A 5,802-nucleotide genomic window follows, 5' to 3' on the forward strand; every position below is an offset into this window, starting at 1 on the left:
CTGGAGGTTGATTTAACGGCAGGATATATAGGACTTAAATCTGGAGAATATCGGGACATTATATTGTGGGTTAAAACTGAAATCACGTACGTAATTAGTGAACAGAGAATATCGAGTTCTGTTTGTCGTTGTAATTGTCGTTGATGTCCCGATTCAGGGGTCTCAAGAAATAAACAGACTTCCGGTGCCGACCGGAAGCGTCAGGTACAGTACGCTTGAGTTTAATTTAACCGGGCCGAGCACAGTGACGTGTGTGACCGAGCAATGGGGATAGTCATGGTAAATGGAGGACAATTGGGAAGATGCAAAGAGATGCAAGTAACATGAATTAAGTTGTGGTATCAAGAGGTGGGTGCTGTATATTGGTATATTGGTACACCAAGTAAGTATATTGTGGTTATTATAACTCGCTGATTATAGGGGGCGCCGGGCGCACCAAGTACAGATCGGGTTGCATGGTGGAGCAGGCGCAGGGTGGAACACCCCGTGTGGTTGGAGGTTGAAATGCAGTGAACATGCCCGATTTTGGCTTTGCGAGGCTCCGGATAGAAATTGGCATTTCGATACTGTGGATTATATTGTGCCTGCCCGGAAAGGTGATGTCCTGTGCTGGGGCTGGCGACATGCCTCTGTTATTTGTCTGTCTGTCGGTCTGATTGTAAGTCTTTGGTACTGGGAGGGCTAATTGAGTGCTCAGGCGTCATTGTTCCATGGAGGCAGGTACTGTGAGTCACAAAATTTGGACCTGGGATGGGATATAAGGTCAATGAATCAGGGAAAAGTGATTTCTGATCGCTGATCCGATCTGGTTTTGAATTGTTTGATTTAATTTTGAGTTGATTGGAGGTAATAAGGATTTGTGTCGATTTCTTGATTTGAGTTGATCTGGAAACAAAGACAGATGGGATTAATGTGTATATCAGGAACATTTTGGAAAAGAAATATGGATATATGACATTACTAAAATATAACCAAGCAATTGAGAGTTCTTGGGTTAATGGGATATAAATAAATGCATCTACAAGTTGATGGTTTATAAAAAAAATTTAGTTCTGGATGATACTTAAACGATGAACAATGTTGGGGGCAAAGTTATGGGTGGATTTGGTGAGTGGTTTTGGGCAAACGAAGATTAATTTAGATTTATCATAGTTAAGTTCGAGGAAGTTGATTTGAAGCCAGAATTTTATTTGGATGCCAGAAAGGAGAAAGGAGATGCTGAAAGCCAGAAAGGAGATGCTGTTGTCTACTCTGAATGACAGGTGGTGGTATCCAGGGCGCTGAGGAGTTTGTTCACGTTGTAAAGTTTGTTTATTTAGTTTGTTTATTGTAGAGAAGAGTGCTTTTGGGATTCCGGAGCCAGAGTGGATAATTTGAGAGTAGTAGGTGGAGTAGAGGACTTCTTTGCAGTGCTGTAGGTGGTCCTTGTAGGCTTGGGAGTGAACTGATTTGGGTTTAATAGGCACAAGCTGGTCTAAACAGGGTGAGGAGGATGGTGTGATTGATAATGTCAAAGGAGGCGTTGAGGTGAGGAGGATGAAAATGTTGAGGTTGCCGGCGTCAGAGGAGAGAGAAGGTCGCTGGTGATTTTGAGGAGAGCAGTTTCAGTACTGTGGCTGGAGCAGAATCCGGATTGGGATGTTTCATACAGGTTATTGGCAGAGTGGTGATGTTTGAGTTGAGTGGCCACAGCACGTTCCAAAACTTTTGACAGAAAGGGTAGGTTGGAGATGGGTCTGAAGTTATTTAGGGTGTCAGGGTTTAGTCCAGGGTTTTTCCAGAATGGGGGTGAAGTTTCACGAGTTTTTGGGGAAATCGGTATGTGAAGCTGGATTAAGTTGGAACTGCTTGATGAGCCATGGAGATGGATTGGGTTTTGTTGTTGGTTGTCTGGGAGTTCGGTTGTTGCATTGCCAAAGGTTTCTGTGTGGTGGACACACTCGTTGGCTGTTGTCTTGTGTGACGTGGATGGAGATGTATGTGGCTGCGTGTGGCTGCCTGGAGTCGGGAAGGCGGCTACAGTGGTTGATATTGGTTGTGGATTGTCCGGGGTGCTTCGATTTGCATAGGGGGTGAAGATTGGGATATTACATTATTTTAAGTAAGTATTGGCATGAGTAATTACATAAGTAATTATGAGTTATTATGAGTATTAGTTATGAGTAAGTGATTATTACCTTCGCAAAAGCGGAAGGTTATGTTTTGATCGCTGTGTATTTATTTGTATGTCTGTGTGTGTGTGTGTGTGTATGTGTATGTTATTCGCATAACTCAAAAGGTATTCAACCGATTCGCATGAAATTTGGTGGGATGATAGGTTATTATCCGGGAACCATTTGATTAGATTTTGGAATCGATCGGGTCAAAGGTCAAGGTCAAGGTCATGAAAAGGTCATGGATGTGATTACAATATCAAACTTTTGGCGGGATAGAATGGTTTAATTTGAAACAAATCTTCCCGCATGACAACGTAGGTGTGGCTTTGCTACACAGATCTTGTAGTCTTTTATTTTGGCAACAAAAGTAGCTGCGGCGAAGGTATGCGCTCTACCGAGTGCCCGTTCTAGTTTTAGTAAAGTTACATGTTTCGCTGTGTTGTGGATCTGGGGACAAGCTAGTTTGATGGGTACCCTGGGGTCTTCGGCGTGTCTATGTGTTTGGCTGTCTGTTACACCGGACTCTTGAATGGGTTTTCATGAGACGAATTTCAGACATAACAGTGAGAATCTATTTTGAGCGAATCACAGTGGGTGAGGAAAACATTGTGTGTGACCAGACACCAGAACTGACCAGAATTGAAATTGGAAGTAGACCAGGTTATTTCTATTATTTGTTTATTCGTGAAAATAAATAAATAATAGGGGGAGGTTAATGGAGGTTAATGGTGGTTTGTTTGTGTTAATGGAGGTTAATGGTGGTTTGTTTGTGTTAATTCTAGTTGAAACTCTAGCTGAAGTAATTTTCGTTTATTTTTATTATTTTATTGATTTTTTATGATTTTGATTGATTTTTTGATTTGATTTGAGATTTGAGATGATTGATTTTTATTAATTTTATAATTTTATTTTTATTGATGTTGGAAACAGGTAATGGGATGCTGAGAGAAGGATTGAATTTAATTTGAATTGGACTGGATTAAATGGGATTGAATTTAAAAATTGAATATTGGATAAAATTGGATCCACTTGAAAAAAGTGGATTAGGAAATTGGAGAAAAGGTGTTCTATGAAACTATGAATTGAATGAATCGAATCTATGAATTGGAGACCTGTAGACCAGGCGTTCCCAGGAGACTTGTGGACCAGGTGTTCCACCAGAGGAAAAAGACCAGGTGTTCGTGGAGCACTTCACCTGCAAGAACGCCTTGGAACCAAGGTGGAAGGGACCAGTCCAGGTGTTGCTGACTACACCAACGGCAGTCTTTTGCGAGGACAAGACTTCGTGGATCCACGCCACGCACTGTAAGTTGGCCATACAAGCACCAGACACTACACCACAGCAACCACAGTAAGGATGGGCCTAATCATAGGTACAATACTATTGATAGCGACAGCAGCTAGGGGAAACTCCGATTCCAATAGATGCGAAAACGAAACCCGACACCTCACCGTAACATGGGGACAAAGAGTATCACTACCATGTTTCGAACAGAAAGCCCTGCACACAAATTGGGTGAACATAAATTGGCTAGCACTGTCGGCAGGGCCTGGACGCGTTGGCATGGTACTACAAAAGCAACGAGAGTTCCGGGAAAACGGGCAAGCTAGCATTGAGACCTTGGCCCAACCAGGATACAAATGGGGAACCCCTGATTTTAAGCTACAAACACGCACGCGCCTAGAGAAAGGCATGACTATGCAGGTCCGGTGCAGCGTCTGGACCCCAGGAGCGGCCAGTGGCGAAACTAAATACACACCATGCATCGAATACATACTCACGCCACACCCCCAGGATAAGGCCCCAAAGAGGGGGGAAAACACATATTGGAAAGTGGCCAGGGAGGTGGCAACAATTCAAAATAGGACACACTGCTGGTCGTGCATGCACTTTCCCCAAGCAGGCACCACAGGAATACACATGATAGTGCTACCTCTGTCCCTCAATGACCTCTGCTCACAACCTATCGATTCCCCATGTTTAGTCACCACGCTGGAAAGAGAAGGGGTTGACAACGGCAAGAGTTGCAATCGACAATTTAATTATCGCCCGTCAATGATTGCCCATGTGGCCGAGAGGCCTGCCCCCGTCTGGGTCAAACCACAGAAAGGGACGGTCTGCCTCCAGGGTTCCGGCCACTTGCGTATGGGAGAATCAGAATGCGCCTACACTCTCCCCGGGAAGCTGGGACAAGGGAGCTCGGGGATTACATTACGAATAGTACTGCAAGATAAACACAACCACAACATAACGGCCATAACATTCTCTAGGGGGGTTAGTAGGATTAATGGGGTGGTAAAGGGACTCCAGTGCTTATCCACCCACCTGGTCCCACCCCATGGGACAATGTTTATATGCGGCGACAAGGCTTACCCCTATTTACCAAATAATTGGGGGGGCACATGTTATTTGGGTTCAGTCCTTCCTGACGTTGAGATACTGGATGAGCTAGACCCAAAGTCCTTGGACAGGCGTTATAAGAGGTCAGTCATGAACGAAGATGGAACCACTAAACTACACGGGAGTCTATGGGAAAAGGTGTTTGGTTTCTTCTTCCCAGGAGCGGGCACAGTCATGGATAGCTTCCGGATAGATAAATTGGCTTTGGCCCTAGAAAAGGTGGCAAACGACACCGCTACGGCTCATGACATACTATTGGATACGGTGATTCACATGCGTACAATGGTGATGCAGAATCGGGTGGCTTTGGACATGCTCTTGGCAGAGAAAGGAGGGGTATGCGGAATTATAGAGGGAAAATGTTGCACTTACATACCCGATCCATCTGAAGGAGTGTCAGCCGCAATAGTGAGACTAAGGGAAACTAGCCACGCCCTGACGATCGATCGGATCGCGCGCGAAAATTCTTATACATTTAGCTGGCTCACTGACTGGTTCCGGGGATGGACGGGCACCATAGTGAAGTGGTTATTGACCGCACTGGCTGTGATAATCGGGGTAGTAATTTGGGGGGCACTAATGAAATCTCTAGTCCTCCTCTGTATGAGAAAGTATTTTACAGGATGGAAAGTGAAGAAGCCGCCGACAACGACTATGGTTCTGACCACAGAGGCCGTCGACCTGAATGGGTCCTTCAACAAGGCAGTTGCGACCAGCGCTCCAGAAAATTGCATTGATTTTTGTGATGACTGTGATACTTGTGTGGATCCCATGTGGGAACTGGCTGCTGCCTGTAACGGTGTATGTGATGACTGTGATACTTGTGCTATAAACCCCTTGCGTGTACTGGCTAACGCTGCTTATGTATTACAAGCTGACAGCTGCACGCCCCCTTCCGACCCAACTATGGATCTGATTGCGACGCTGGGTCTGGCGGTCGAGGGACCCGACGTGGATATCTTAGACCCGCAAGCCGACCAGGCGCCCAAGGGAGACTTTGACATAAAGGAAGTTCCTCTCTTTGCTTCATATGTATTAAGTTCAAATGCTTCAAGTGAATCGGATTTTTACGCTCTGTACCCTGACCAGGAAATTGAGACACAAGATACTGACAATATTATGTATTCCCCAGAACAGCAGCACGTGAGGGATCTCATGGGCATGATCGTTGATTAACTTCGAAGATCTGCAAGGACTGAGTCTGCAAAGGGTGGGGGGAGCAAGTTCCGCAGGGGAGGTGACTGG

General features: G+C 45.1%; 1 long non-coding RNA gene across 1 annotated transcript; it reads left to right on the forward strand.

The window, feature by feature from the left end:
* The first annotated feature begins 1,085 nt into the window (after positions 1-1,085).
* Positions 1,086-4,768, forward strand: LOC144890649 (uncharacterized). Its single transcript, XR_013622349.1, has 2 exons — positions 1,086-1,386; positions 1,419-4,768. It is a non-coding gene; the product is annotated as an uncharacterized LOC144890649 (long non-coding RNA).
* Positions 4,769-5,802: the final 1,034 nt, after the last annotated feature.

Source organism: Myxine glutinosa, chromosome 2, assembly GCF_964187855.1.
Source record: "Myxine glutinosa chromosome 2, kmMyxGlut1.1, whole genome shotgun sequence".
NCBI lineage: Eukaryota > Metazoa > Chordata > Myxini > Myxiniformes > Myxinidae > Myxine > Myxine glutinosa.